Source organism: Chenopodium quinoa, unplaced genomic scaffold (assembly GCF_001683475.1).
Source record: "Chenopodium quinoa cultivar QQ74 unplaced genomic scaffold, ASM168347v1, whole genome shotgun sequence".
Taxonomy (NCBI): Eukaryota; Viridiplantae; Streptophyta; class Magnoliopsida; order Caryophyllales; family Amaranthaceae; genus Chenopodium; species Chenopodium quinoa.
The window spans coordinates 662,573-678,008 of NW_018745188.1; the positions used below are offsets into that span (position 1 = coordinate 662,573).

Below are 15,436 nucleotides of genomic sequence, written 5' to 3' on the forward strand. Positions count from 1 at the left end.
TATTGGATTGTCAGTAGGCTTGAACTTTGGAATATCTGCAGTGGAGAACTTTTCAGGGAGTCTGTCCTTCACATCCAAAGGAGTGGGAGGCCGTTCCACATAAGTGAAATCCTAAGAAATCTTACTCAGTGACCTTGTTTTGTTCCAAGGTAGTGACCCTAGTGGTAAGGGTTTGCATCATGGCAGACAGTGCCTCGATGGATTTGTTGATGTTCTCAATATCTTCTTTAGTGGCCATTGAAAGGTGATAAGTAATGTGGAGATGGAAAAGTTCTCTTTGAACGCCTATTAGATCTGGTAGATTGATGCGATAATGACTCGAACCGTATTAATCTATCCCTATTCCTTGACCAAGTACTGTGAAATAAAATAATTCACTTAATTTTTGACTCATTGCTCAAGATAGGAAAGGAAGAAAAAAAATAGACATTTGAAAACAGGTGAGAAAACTCCACTCATTTTTTATTATGATGAAAAAAGGGTGCATGAACCTAGTAAACGATCATAAACGACTTGGTGCACGACTCGAGTCATAACATTAAGAAAGTGTGTGGACTATACTTGACTCGTGAGTGACTAAGTGATGTGATAAGACTCGTGGTGTGATCGTATGGCTAGACATGTGAACAATAACCAAAATGACTAACACGAGGACCAAATTAACACGAAAGACTTGACTGGACTTATTTCAAGGGCACCATGACACGGAAAACTATACCGTGTCACGATACAAACTGCCGTGACGCGGTGGGTTTATTTTTTTTTTTTTTGGGAAATCCACCGTACCACGGTGGAAATTGCCGTGACATAGTGAACTTTCCCGTGCCACGGTGGATGCTGACGTCGCACGGGAATTTTTTTTTTCTTTTTTTTTTTGGAAATCCACTGTGTCATGGTGGAAATTTCCATGACACGGTAGAGTTTACCGTGGCGCGGTACACATTCCTGTGCCACGGTGAATGCTGACGTGGCACGTGATTTTTTTTTTTGTTTGTAAATCCACCCTGTCACGGTGGAAATTTTCCGTGACACGGAAGAGTTACTCGTGGCGCGGCAGTCGTTTTTATTTCTTTTTTTTGCTGCAGGTCCACCGCGCCACGGTGGACTGTGCCGTGACACGGTGGACCGTCTTGTGTCGCGGCAACCCTTCCCTTTTTTAATTTTTTATTTTTTTTTTGCTAATTACTTAGTGAGTACGGTCCATTGGCAATTGTTAGTCATAAAATAATCCACCATAGACAAAGAAAGATCGTTAAGGTTAGCATCAAAACGACCAAACATAAAACACGTAGGCACAATGATGCAAAGAATAGTTCGCAACCTAAGGTCAAGTTCTATGTTCGACAATGGTCAAGTTTATTTGGTGTCAATAGGGTACCATGGTTAAGAGTTTGGACGCGTTAGCAAGGCAGCCTCCCTTGAGGGTGTATACCAACAGGCGGCTCCGCGAGTTCGTGATGAAATCGAACTCGACTCCATGGTTTGGGTGGATTTAATAACTCGGATGAATCCTTATTGCCATCAGCGTTTTTGGGATGATAGAGCTTAAATCCCCCGGGGCTAAGACGTATGTAGAACACACACGTTTTTTCATAAAAATCGAAGCAAGTTGACTGTGAGAAGAGAAAACAAGCCACCAGACTGATTTTAGGACTGCCGTGACACGGTAGAGGTTCCCGTGCCACGGTATTGCACACCGTCAGATGGTGCACTGTACCGTGACACGGAATATTCTGCCGTGGCATGGCAATCAGAAAATCTGACTAGCGCTCTATTTTCCTTCGTACGCAATCAAGTTATTCAATTTCTCCTACGGGACAAACCTAACGCGAAGTTTAAACGTCTATGCTTATGCAAAAATGCCAAATTCATCACTGGAATATTATTCAAGAATCTTTCAAGTCTCATCCACTCATCTTAATTAAATACCGATCACTCAAATCGATAAATAACTAAGAATCCTCCCTAGTGGAGTCGCCAAATTGTAGGCGTCGTTCAAAGTGCGCCTACGTTAAAAGCATGTGTGAATATGCTTGGCACTCATAGGAAGTGGGAATTGACATATACGATTAGGGACAAATAAAGTAGGGAGCCACCAACAAGTTTTTTAAGGAACTTCTAAACTGTTCACGGATCATAAAAAGGCAACCACGATAAGGGACAACGATAGGCAACAACGATTGACCCCTGAAGGTTACACCCCATTCATAATCCATGAGATTACTAACTCCATATAGTTTGGAACCACGAAAGGAGGATCGGGGATGATGGTACGAAATGAGTCATGGAGTCACATTCGCCCCGTATTGGCCTCTACTCGATTCTTATAGTGAAAAGTGAGTCATGTGATCTCAAAGGCATACAAACAAAATATTCAATTTGCTCCAAACTATTATTAGGCTAAATTGGTTGAATATTAATGCAACAAATAATTCTAAAATATTGTGATCACTTGATTTAATCATAAGATTAAAAAGGAACCTAAACCGGTTGTCCAAATTATCTTATTAGGCGTGATTTTCAATTACATATTTCCTTTAAACATGTAATATGGTGATCAATTAAAAAATATAATAGAATAACATCAATATTGGAAGCAATTTAGCAATAATTCCAACAATATAAAATCGTTAGAAAAATAATAGATATAAGAGAACATAATTCTTACTTTGATTCTGTTTGTTTGCAACTACAAAATAATAAACAAGTTAGTAACTTCAACGAAATAATAATAAAACAGTAATGAAATTAAACTAAATAAAGTAGAGTTGATTTGGGGCCAACCCCTCAAACAGTTCTACCTTTCACGCCTTAGCTTAAGGACGGAACCAAGAGCATAGAAGAGAGAAAAAACTAGAGAATTAATTCATGCCCCGTACATCAGAAATGAGGTGGTATTTATGGAAAAAATGTGCTGAGGGAACACACGGAACCCTAAAATGATAAAAACCCTAAAAAGGTATCTCGCGACACGACAAACTATCCCGTGACACGGGAAATCCTACCGTCAGACGGGAAACTTTCCCGTGACATGGTGAAAATTTTGTGTGACACGGGAAAAATTTAGTAAACGGGGAAGAAAACGCGTTAAGGGTTTACGCGGAAAGGACACGTAAATTCCCGTGTCACATCAGGTTTCACGTGTCACGGGAAATCCCACCGTCAGACGGGAAAGTTTCCCGTGACACGGTGGACCGTCTGCCGTGGCGCGGGAATATGCAGTCCGCTTTTCCGTCTAATAACATTTTAAACCCTAATTTCGTTCAGCATTTTAAGTGCCGATTGATAATTTCGAGCCTTTTTCTGATTTATTATTATTTAGGCTAAAATAAGAAAATAAGCAAATAAAATAAATAAAAGGTTTGGGCCAAAAATAAATAATAAAACAATAAAATAAAAAAGGTTTGGGCTAAAATTAAATAATAAGTTTGGGCTGAAATTAAAACTATGCTTTGACCAAACATTAAGACTGATCCATGGACCATTCAAAAATTGAATTTAATCAAATACGATTTTTTAAGCACTCTCGGGATTAAATCCTGAACTCGACTAATAGTGGCGGTGAAAGGTTGTTCATCATCGGGTTTGATTTTTGGAGACATTTTTAGTGGTCTACAGTCCTTGACAAAGGATGCACGTTAATGACCTGGCTGCCGAAGATGAACTAGGGGTGCTTCCTCTACTCGAGAAGGAAGAAGCTTCACTCTTCCGGGAGGTTTCTCCCCCACCCTTGTTGTATTTATTGTTCGAGTTGTTGGAGCTTACTTGCAAACCATATTCCGAGTTCTAGGGGGGTTTGATGTTGATCCACTATTCCCTTTCTTCACGGCTTTCCCTCTCTCTGACGAGTAGTCCATCAGTCTTTCAACTGCGGCGATGGCTCTCGATAAAGTATCAACCTTCTGGCGCCAAATTTCTCTTTGGGCCTAATCCTTCAGACCACGCACAAAATTGAATAATTGATCTTCCTCAGACATGTTGTGGATCTCCAACATGCACGCAGAGAACTCATTGACATACTTGCAAATGGAACTCTTATGCTACAGAACCATGAGCTTGGTGCGAGAAACAAACTCAATATTCTCGGGATAAAATTGGGCCATAAGTTCTTTCTTTAGATCCTTCCAAGTATCTACCGACGTCCTCTTAGCTTGGATTTTGGCGTACTTGGTGCGCCACCAAAGCTTTGCATCATCCACTAAATACATTGTGGCGGTATCAACCTTTTGCTAGTTCTCTAATTGACATATCCCACTGCAAGCTAAGCAAGTCGTTCTTCCAGCGTATACTCATGCATCTCTTCTTCTGCCATCTCTGCGGCAACCTTGGCTCTGATTCCAACTATCATGGTCCGAGTAAAAAGAAAGACTTAAAAGACATGACATATGGAAAATACAAGTAAAAGAAAGAGGTTGGATTCTAACACTAAGAGACTACTTCTTCAGAGGCGGTCTATAGTTTCAAAACTTGAGACCCGTTATCTTAGAAAAGCAGTCTCTTTTGGTGGTTGAAGTATTAAAATTGTAAAAGCATAAAAGACCCTTTTTATCAGAAAAGCGGTCTCTCATTTTAAAAATTGAGGCCCGTGAACTTACAAAATCAGTCTCTTTTATGAGTTCAAGAGACACTAATTATGTTAGATAGGCGGTCTCTTGCTACATTCTAGTTAAAAAAAAAATTACGAAAACAAATATACAATTTCATATTTCGCTCGAAAAAAAATAATACAATCTACGGTACTATAATCTATTAGTTTGTAGTACATATACATACGAAGTATTTACATATTAGATACTTCGTAATTTATAGTATGTATTAGATAATTTATCTAGGTACTATAATCTACTACCCCCGTTTCTTTTTAGTTAACACGTATTCCTATTTAGGAAGTTTTTTTTAGTTGATACGTTTCCTTTTGGGGTAAACTTTTTACCTTGCATTTACAAGCTACGTACCCCACTTGCCTTTTCATTCTCTCTCCTCTCCTTAATATATGTGCCTAAATCAAACGCGTCAACTAAATAGAAACGAAGGAAGTATTAATTTGTAATCTTATAAAAAGAAAATTAACACTAAAAATGAACTATCATCCACTTGTTTCATTGGAGTGATTATCTTCATCATCATCCGTTACCATCCTCGTCATCTTCATATCATATCTTCGTTAAACATTAGCTCATAGATAACCTATAATGAGAACAAACAATAATAAGGTTAGATTTCCACTAAACACAAGCAACAAAAATTAAAGATTTACACTAAATAGAAGCTATACGGAGTTAAATAAAATTGAATTCATAATACATAAAATGTACAAATAAATTGTGAAATAAAAAAGCAAAAACAGGAAAAAAAAAAACAAACAAACAAAACAAAAATCAGAAATTACCCATTTTAATTTGCAATCGAAATAAAATAGTAAAAAATAAACCAAAAAAAAAATTAACCGGTAAGATCTAAAACAAAAATCAAAAAAGAAAATGAAAATGAAAATAATTTTTTCGAAATCAGAATAAAAACGCAAAAATAAAAAATAAAGTATAAAAATAATAAAACAGATGTTATAAAATCTAAAAACGAAAATAAAAATTAGATATAAATAATTATTTTAAAATTATCGAAATTGAAAACCAAAAGCAAACAAGAAATTAGATGAATATATCTTAATCAAATTATGAAAACGATATTTGAAGAACATAAAATGAAAACAAAAACAATATGCTGAACAAGGCCAACCTTAAGACCAAGAAATCGAGCAACTTGACCAACCCACTCACAATCACAACACTGAATAATCATTAACAACAATAACATGAACCCTTTACCCACTAAAGCCTTGAGATAGTTTGATAATATTGCAAAATGAGAATTAACCCTCCCTTTACACATAACTCTACAATTTTTACTTCATTTTAGCGAGATCAAAAATAAAAAATAAATTAAAATTAAGGGTATGAAAAAACAATTGAGGTAATAAAATGAAGCTTTTAAAAAAAATAAAAACTTGTTCTTAGTGATAAACAATTATATATCATCGAAATTTGAAGCGAGTCGTTCGTGAAGCCACCAAATGGTAGATCATCTTCCTTGACGGTCCATTCTTTCTATAACGTGACTCAGAAAATTAAAAAGAGAAGCTCGAACCCCATTAAAGGTACTTCTGAAGCTTCATTTGTTTGTTTATGGAGACGAATTGAAAGCGGAAGAATTTATATTGTACCGAGGTTGATGAAAATGATAAACATCAAAAATTTAGGTTTAAAGTATGAAGAAAAGATGAATTGAAACAAGAAATGGAGGAATTTAAATTGAAATATGAATGAAATGGTTCACGAAAAGAAGGAATAAGGAATTTGAGGTAAGAGGAGGAGAGAGAGAGGAAGAGGAGGCGGATTGAAGAATAAAAATTTGGGGGAAAGATTTTAGGGTTTAGTTATATTTTATTCATGGAAATAAGGGAGACCGGTTAAGCATCACCACAGGTCTCTCCAAAATATATACTAGTATAGAGAGACCGGTTATGTAAAAACACGGGCTCTCCTTTTTAATTTAAAAACAAAAAAATTGAGAGAGACTTGTTATCTCTAAGAAAGGGTCTTTTTTTTTTCTTTTTTTCAGTATACTACCAATGAGAGCGGTTGTTTGTAATGTTGGGTCTCTTGAAACACATAGACCGGTTATTTGATTAACGGGTCTCTTATTTCGGGTCTCTTTGGGCATTTTTGTAGTAGTGTCAGGGTTCACATTCACATTCGAGTTCTTCAATTTGTTAAGATCTGAAGGAGCTAAAGATCCAAATGGTGGGGTTTGAGGAAGAGGTGTTGCTTTCTTTTTCCGGTGAGCCATAACAACTAAGCTGAGTGAGAAAACCGACTTCAGCAAATCGCCAAAGAAATCGCCAAGGAGGAGAGAAAGTCAACAACAAAAGTCAAACCCGAATGTAGATTATAACGTGTTTTACTTGAGAAGGTAGCTTCAAATAAATCAAAGGAGCCCGATTAATTTCGAAGGCAGAGTACTCCCTCCGTGTTTTAATAAGTGTTACAGTTTAATTTTTTTCAGTATTCACTTAATAGGTTTGACTTTATTAACTTACTTACATATAAAAAAAACAAATGTAATTGTGTAATACATTGTTGGATTCGTTATAACGTATTCTTTTCATAATATCAATTTTCCTAACATTTTATTAATATATGATTAGATAAATTAATAGTCAAAGTCGTGTCTCGACATGCATATTTGGTCATAATGTAACCCTTATTAAAACACGAAGGGGGTACAAAACTACAAACAAATCACCATGCATAAAAATGGATTTATTACAACAAAATTACCTTCGTGTTCTTTTTTTTTTTTTTTTGACAAAGGATACAAACAGATTATATATTAATACTAAAAAAAATAAAATTGACCGCCGCTTCTCCTGCAATTTGATGAGCTCGATGAACACGCTGACGATCCGCCTTATGGATAGTGCAACCCTGAAAGGAAGAGCCTAGCCGTCTAATTTTCCGAATGAGCCAATGGTAATCCACCTTACCTTAACCCTCCCCCCGAAGAAGGGTAACGAGATTATACGAATCAGTAAAAACTATGATGGAATTCAACCGTTGATCCAACGCCCATTGAAGGTCATACATGCAAGCCAAAGCCTCCGCATGTAAAGCTGAAGAACACTGGCCATAGTTACTGCCACCGAGGATACGAGCATCTAAAGGATCATCGTTATCTAAGCACCAACCCACCCCAACATTTTGAGATTCTTGAAACCAAGAGCCATCAATTTGTAGAGTATGTAAAGCCTTCCCCTGGCTAGTTAGACCAAGGTGAGATAAGTAAAACCTAGGTGGGGAGAAGCCCCAACATCCCCTCCCTCCGAATTCGAGGTAGAAGAAGAGTCCTCGGAGGCTACTGATATGTCCATTTTATTTAGTAATTTACCCCCGTCCCTTGGTCATAATTAGTAGTGTTTTTGGCTCTTTCGAGCCACTTGTATTACTAATTTGTGTTTTCTAGTGTTTTCGTAGTCTTTGTTTAGTTTTGTAGGAAATTGCGCCTTTGGAGCATTTTCTCGGGTTTTTCATGGAGCGACTACAGGAATTAGAAGTGCACGACCATCTTTGAAGCCCAAGGCCGGTTAGAGTCATCGAGCCGGTGATTAAGGGCTCGGTAATTGGGATCCCGAGGTATTTGGGCCGAGAAATGAAGCCCAATCAAAGTCTGAGCCTCAAAGTGGAGCAAGGGCCCGATTGGGCAAGAGGTTGCACGATCGGGCGTGGCGCGACGTTGGTGCTGTGCGTGCTTATAGCGCGCCCGATCGTGCGAGCGTCTAGCACGATCAGGCGATGCTGCGGAGAAGGAACGCGAAGGAAAAGGCGGGCCCGATTGGGCGCGTGTTTTTATGGAGCCTGATTAAGTTTAGTTTTAATTCTTGTTTTCGGAAACTTTTATGTACGAGATTTGTACGGAATTTTGATTACCTTCTTTCTTAGACTTTCTCTCACTACTTAGAGTATTACTTTCTCTTAAATTCACTCTCAACTTTTGTTCTTAATTTTTCCATTAATTCCAGATTTCTTTTTGGTAACAATTTCTTCTCTTTTAATTCCAGCTATTTTACTTACTTCTTTGATTATGCTTTTATTTATTTATTTGATTAGTTTAGTTATGATTATGTGTGGGTAGTTTTATTTCTACGGTTTATGGGGATCTAATAAATGATATGAAGAGGTAATTTTTTTATTGTCAATTATCAATGCTTGGTTGATTTCCTATTGATTGATTTAATGCTATGCAATTAGGTTTGGACAGATTTAATTGTATGAGTTTAGCAATATTAATTTGAGATTCGACAGATGAGAATTGATGTTTAGGCTTAGTTTCAATAGGCGGATTAATTTATAAATAGTTAAGTCAAGATTCTACAAATGAGATTTAATACCGGTAAATTAACTCTGTTATTATAATACGTAGCGAAAGCCCTTTATAATCTGATTAACCAATGCTTGATAATTGCTTATTATGATTTTCCCTGGAATATTGTTTATTAGTGAACCTATGCCCTAGGCCTTTTAATATTTTATTTTCTCCCTACTTTATTCCTTTCGACCTTATTCTCCGTAATTTAGATTTTATTCACAAAAATATTGGTTACTTAGATATTTAGACTATAATAATAATTAATTAGGAATAGAAAGACCTTTTTCCCTGTGGAGTTCGACCCTACTTCCCTATCTACTTTAGTTAGAGGACTTAGATAATTATTTTTGATTAGGGGATACGACTTTACCCTGTCAAATTTTGGCGCCGTTGCCGGGGAAACGGTTTTATTTTTTTTTTCTGATTATATTTTTTTTGTAGTCTAGATTATCCTCTTTTGCCTCAGAGAACGTTAGTTCTTTGAGGCAATTCTCATATTTGTCTTTTAGTTCTTTGTTTATGCTCTAGTGTTCCAGATCAGGTTATATCCCATTCCACACTGACATCGAGCGCTCTTTTCATAGGCAAAGGAAATTCTATAGACAAATTCTGGCGGGTTCTGAGGAGGACAACAGTCGAAGAGACCCTCCCTCTGATTCTAGTGACACATATATTCCTTTAGATTTAGAATTAGAGACGATGGCCTAGAAGAAACTCAATGACTACTCGCAACCGAAGCTCACAAATTTCCCGCACCTTACTCCCACTCCGGCTCTAGATGGAGTTTAATTTGAGATCAAGCCCCAATTTATCACTATGATAGAGAGGAAGCAATTCAGTGGAGCTAAGGGTGAAGATCCTAATCTTCACATCGCAGATTTCTGCCAATATTGTAACACCATTAGACAAGTCGGGGTCACGCAAGACCAAATCAGGGAGATTCTTTTTCCTTTTTCATTATGTGGCAAAGATAAATTATGGTTTAATGGTTTGAATAGAACTGCACTTGGTATTACTGATTGGGAAACTCTTGCTTTGAATTTCTATAATAAATACTATCCTGTAGAGAGAACAGCGGTGCTAAGGAGTGCTATTCAGAACTTCGCTCAAGAGGCCGACGAAACGTTATATGAGGTTTGGGAGAGGTTCAAGGATCTACAGAGAGAGTGCCCCCACCATAATCTAGCACAATGGGAATTGATCCAAGCATTCTATAATGGTATTGGAAATTCTTCTAGATCAGTACTAGATTCTGCAGCTAGTGGGAGGTTCATGAATTTTAATGTGGATGATGCAGGACAGGTTATCGAAGACATGACAATACACAATTCCCAATATGTGAATCCGAGAGGGTTTGCAAATAAAGGAAAACATAATGTCGATTTTGTATCCTTTTTGCAAGTTCAATTAACGTCTATTTGTTAAAAATTAGATATCTTACTGCTGCTCCTAACTCTGTAGCTAATGTTTCTGCTGTTACTAACAATGAAGCTTTTTTTTGAAAATTGTGGAATTGTAGGTCATTGGGAGCAAGATTGTAGGAGCTCTATGGAACAAGTTAATGCCTTTCAAACCTATAGGAAGAATAACCCCTATTCCAATTCCTACAATGCCAGTTACAAAAATCATCCTTATCTTTCATACCGGAGCACCAATGTTCAAAACCCTCCACCTTCGTAGCAACCACAACAGCAATCCCCACCACAGAAAAAATATTATCATCCTAATTCCGGCCAGAAAAAGCCAAACATCACCCTCATCATCTTCCGACCCTGCCATGATAGAAATTAGAGCAATACTTTCCAATATGCAAAAGCACATGGAGAGTAGGGACGCGCAAATTGATTCTATCATATCCCATAATAAAATCATGGACAATCAAATTGCACAACTTTCATCTACCCTACAATCCCGTCAGCAGGGAGCTCTACCATCACAACCTATCCATCCTACAGATCATGCCAATGCAATCACTCTAAGGAGTGGTTTACATTATGATGGACCTCCTATGCCAAAGAACGATAGACCAGTTCCTTATCTAGATTCCTCTATACCAAACGCTAATCCTGCTAGCCCTGCAGGGCTACAAATAGATACTAACTCTAGTAATGTTTCTGTGCAGGGTAAATCGCAGGATAAGGGAGGAGATGTGCAGAGCCCGGTTATCAAACTTCCATTCCCTAATAGACAACTGAAGAGTAAGTTTGATAAAAAATTCGGTAAGTTTTTAGAGGTTGTGAAAAACCTGCAGGTAACAGTTCCTTTTACTAACTTAATCACTCAAGTTCCTGCTTATGCTAAATTTATGAAAGACACTCTAAATAGGAAAAGGGCCTTTAATGAAGTAGAAATTGTAGCTTTCACAGAGGAGTGTAGCGCTTTATTGCAAAACAAATCCCATCCTAAATTAAATTATCCCGGTAGTTTTTCTATCTCTTGTCATATTGGGAATGTTTTTATTGATAAAGATTTGTGTGATTTGGGTGCTAGTGTCGGTCATGCCATCGTTTGTCTGCGCTAAACTTAATATGGGGGAATTAAAAGTTACTAATATAACTTTGCAAATGGCAGATCGTTCGGTAAAATACCCGTTAGGTATTTTAGAGGACGTACCTGTCAGAGTTGGTAAATTTTTTATTCCTGTTGATTTTGTTGTTTTAGACATGGAAGAGGACACACAAATACCTATTATATTAGGTAGGCCTTTTCTCCATACTGCAAGAGCAATCATCGATGTTAAAAATGGTAAACTAACCCTTTCTGTAGGTGACGATAATGTTACTTTCAATTTAGGGAAGGTTTTGAAAGGGCCTATGTTAGAGGAAAACTGTTGCTACATTGATATAATTGATATAATGAACGATATTTATGATGATAGCTTGCCACAGGTTCTTGCGAAGGATCCCCTAGAGGAAGTTCTCTGCGGGAATTTATCTAGAGACAATGCAAGCGTTTGGGGTAATGAGGTACAAGATATTGAAAAAGCTCTTTCCTTAAAAGAGTTAAGCCCCAAGGAAACAATGAAGGTAGTAAATTTAGTTCAAGAATCAAAACCTGCAGAGGTCAAGAAACCTGAGCTAAAACCTCCCGCTTCTCATTTAAAATATATTTTTCTGGATGAACAGGAACTACACCCCGTGATCATTAGTACTGCGCTTACTGACCTACAAACTTCCCAACTTCTAGGGGTTCACAAAACCCATAAGAAGGCTATTGGGTACTGTATTAATGATCTCAAGGGTATTAGCCTTGACTTTTGTATGCACAGGATACATCTAGAGGAAAATTACAAGCCCTGCATTCGACCCCAACGAAGATTAAATCCCAACATGCAGGAAGTAGTCAAGAAGGAGGTTATGAAAATACTTGATGCAGGTATTATCTATCCTATTTCTGACTCCAAATGGGTAAGTCCTGTGCTGGTAGTGCCAAAGAAGGGTGGGATGACTGTGATAACAAATGAAAAGAATAAATTAATTCCCACTAGAACTGTAAAAGGGTGGCGTATGTGCATTGACTATTGTAGATTAAATATCGCCACTAAAAAGGACCAATTCCCTCTTCCCTCTTCCCTTTATAGATCAAATGCTTAAAAGGTTAGCCAATCATAAATTCTTTTGCTATTTGGACAGGTATTCGGGATTTTTCCGAATTCCGATTCACCCTAAAGATCAGGGAAAAACTACTTTTACATGCCCTTATGGCACTTTTGCATATCGTAGAATGCCCTTTGGTTTATGTAATGCACCCGCTACCTTTCAACGTTGTATGATGAGCATTTTTTCTGATTTCATAGAGTCTATTATGGAGGTCTTTATGGATGATTTTAGCGTATATGGTTCTTCATTTGATTCATGCTTAATAAATCTCGCTAAAAATTTTAAAAGATGTGAAGAGTGCAACTTAGTTCTTAATTGGGAAAAATGTCACTTTATGGTGACAGAGGGAGTAGTCCTAGGTCATATTGTATCTGATAAGGGAATACAAGTAGACAAAGCTAAAATATCAGTGATTGAGCAATTACCTCCCTTAGTTAATGTTAAGGGAGTTAGAAGTTTCTTGGGTCATGCGGGGTTTTATCGCCGCTTTATCAAATATTTTTCTAAAATTGCTAAACCACTGACGCAACTTTTTTTCAAGGATGCCCCTTTTATTTTTACTGACGAGTGTCTTGAGGCTTTCAACAGGATTAAGCAGGCTTTGATATCGACACCCATCATATGTGCTCCCGATTGGAACCTTCCTTTCGAGATCATGTGTGATGCAACTGAATTTGCGCTAGGAGCCGTGCTCGGACAAAGAAAGTACAAGGTTTTGCATGCTATTTATTATGAAAGAAAAACCTTGGATGAAGCTCAAGTCAACTATGCCACTACGGAAAAGGAGTTCCTTGTTGTTATTTATGCTTTAGAAAAATTTAGATCATACCTTGTTGGTTCTAAAGTTATTGTTTTTACTGAGCATGTAGCATTGAAGTATTTGATAGCTAAGGCGGAATCAAAGCCAAGGCTACTCCGATAGGTTCTTTTGCTCCAAGATTTTAACATAGAAATAAAAGATAAAAAGGGAGCAGAGAACGTAGTGGCAGATAACTTGTCACGTATCAGGTATGATGAGGGTACGAATTATCTACCTATAGATGATTCTATCCCTGATGACAACCTTTATGCATTTGTAGAGAAACACCCATGGTATGCGGATTTTGCTAATTATTTAGTGGGTGGTACTCTTCCTCTTGACTTGTCCTACCAACAAAAAAAGAAATTCCTTTCTGATGTTAAACATTATTTTTGGGATGATCCTTTTTTGTTTCCTAAGTGTGCAGATGGATTGTTTCGCAGATGTGTTCCCGAATGGGAAGTCCATGGTGTGCTTACTAGTTAACACACCTCACCATATGGAGGACATCATGGCCCCACTAAAACGGGCCAAGATTAATGAGTCAGGTTTTTATTGGCCTACGATGTTTAAGGATGCTAACATTTTTGTGCAGGCTTGTGACTCTTGCCAGAGGACTAACAACATCTCGCGGAGCATGAGATAACCCAAACAGGAATTTTAGAAGTTGAAATTTTTGACGTTTGGGGTGTTGATTACATGGGACCGTTCCCTTCTTCAAAAGGGAACCATTATATTCTTGTCGCCGTAGATTATGTATCCAAGTGGGTCGAGGCCATCGCCACTCCTACCAATGACGCCAAGGTCGTCCACAAACTTTTTAAAAAGACCATCTTTCCAAGATTTGGTGTACCCAGAGCTATAATAAGTGACGGAGGATCTCACTTTCATGAACGGAAGTTGGACACCCTCCTCAAAAAGTATGGTGTCTACCATAGGACAGGTTTAGCCTATCACCCCCAAACTAGTGGCCAAGTTGAGGTTTCCAACCGTGAGATCAAGGCCATTCTAGAAAAGGTGGTGGCAAAGTCAAGGAAATATTGGAGCGACAAGTTGGACGACACTCTTTGGGCATACAGAACTGCATTCAAGACCCCTATAGGTACTACTCCGTATAGACTCGTGTACGGAAAAGCATGTCATCTCCCGGTCAAATTGGAATATAAGGCATATTTGGCTATTAAGGAGCTTAATCTAGATGCCAAACTAGCGGGAGAAAAGAGGTTACTTCAACTTAATCAACTCGATGAGTTTAGGTTAACGGCCTATGATAGTGCTCGAGTCTACAAAAAGAAGACGAAGAAGTGGCACGACAAGATGATCCTTCCGAGAGAATTCAAGGAGGGTGATAAGGTCTTACTATTCAACTCACGACTTAAACTTTTCCCAGGAAAGTTAAGGTCAAGGTGGTCGGGTCCTTTTACCGTAAAAAAGGCCAACAAATTCGGTTTTGTGGAAGTTTTCGACGAACATGGTAACGAGTTCAAGGTTAATGGCCAAAGACTCAAGATATATCATGAGGGGGGCTAAAATTGGTGCAGTTGATATACTTCACCTAAGTGATTCCGATTCACTATGAGTTTCACTGTAGTAAGAGGGTCGTGTGGGACCTAGATAAACCAGCGCTTTGTGGGAGGCAACCCGTATTTCTTTCTTTCTAGACTAGTTTTCCTTTTTCTTTATTTTTATTTTTATTTTTATTTTAGAGAGGCGAGGAGAGTGAAATTTTACCATTTATAAGTGTTTTTGTACAGGTATAGGTTTAAGAGGTCAAAAGACTTAGAAAAATTTGAAGACGAAGAAAATGCTAAGGACATCTGACGGGGAACAGGCCCGATCGGGCGCGCAACCAAGGGAAAATTTCAGCTTTAATTTCGCCCAATCGGGCGTGGCTGCCCAATCGGGCGCGAAAGGAGAGTTGGAGATTAAAGCTAAATTAGCCCGATCGGGCGAAGTTGCCCGATCAGGCGCGCAAGTGCAGTCAGAAACTCGAGCAAATTTCGCCCTATCGGGCGAGGTTGCCCGATCAAGCGCAAATCGAGTGAAGGAAAAGAAATGTCGGGCGAAGCTCACCCGACCGGACGAGTGGAAGGGCGAAATTTTCGTTCGTATTCGC

At 38.1% G+C, this 15,436-nt stretch overlaps 1 long non-coding RNA gene across 1 annotated transcript; it reads right to left on the reverse strand.

Annotated features, from left to right (window-relative positions):
* Positions 1 to 4,691: 4,691 nt before the first annotated feature.
* LOC110710923 lies at positions 4,692 to 6,499 on the reverse strand. The gene is made up of 2 exons (XR_002509227.1): positions 6,005 to 6,499; positions 4,692 to 5,187 (listed from the first exon to the last, which is right to left on the reverse strand). It is a non-coding gene; the product is annotated as an uncharacterized LOC110710923 (long non-coding RNA).
* Positions 6,500 to 15,436: the final 8,937 nt, after the last annotated feature.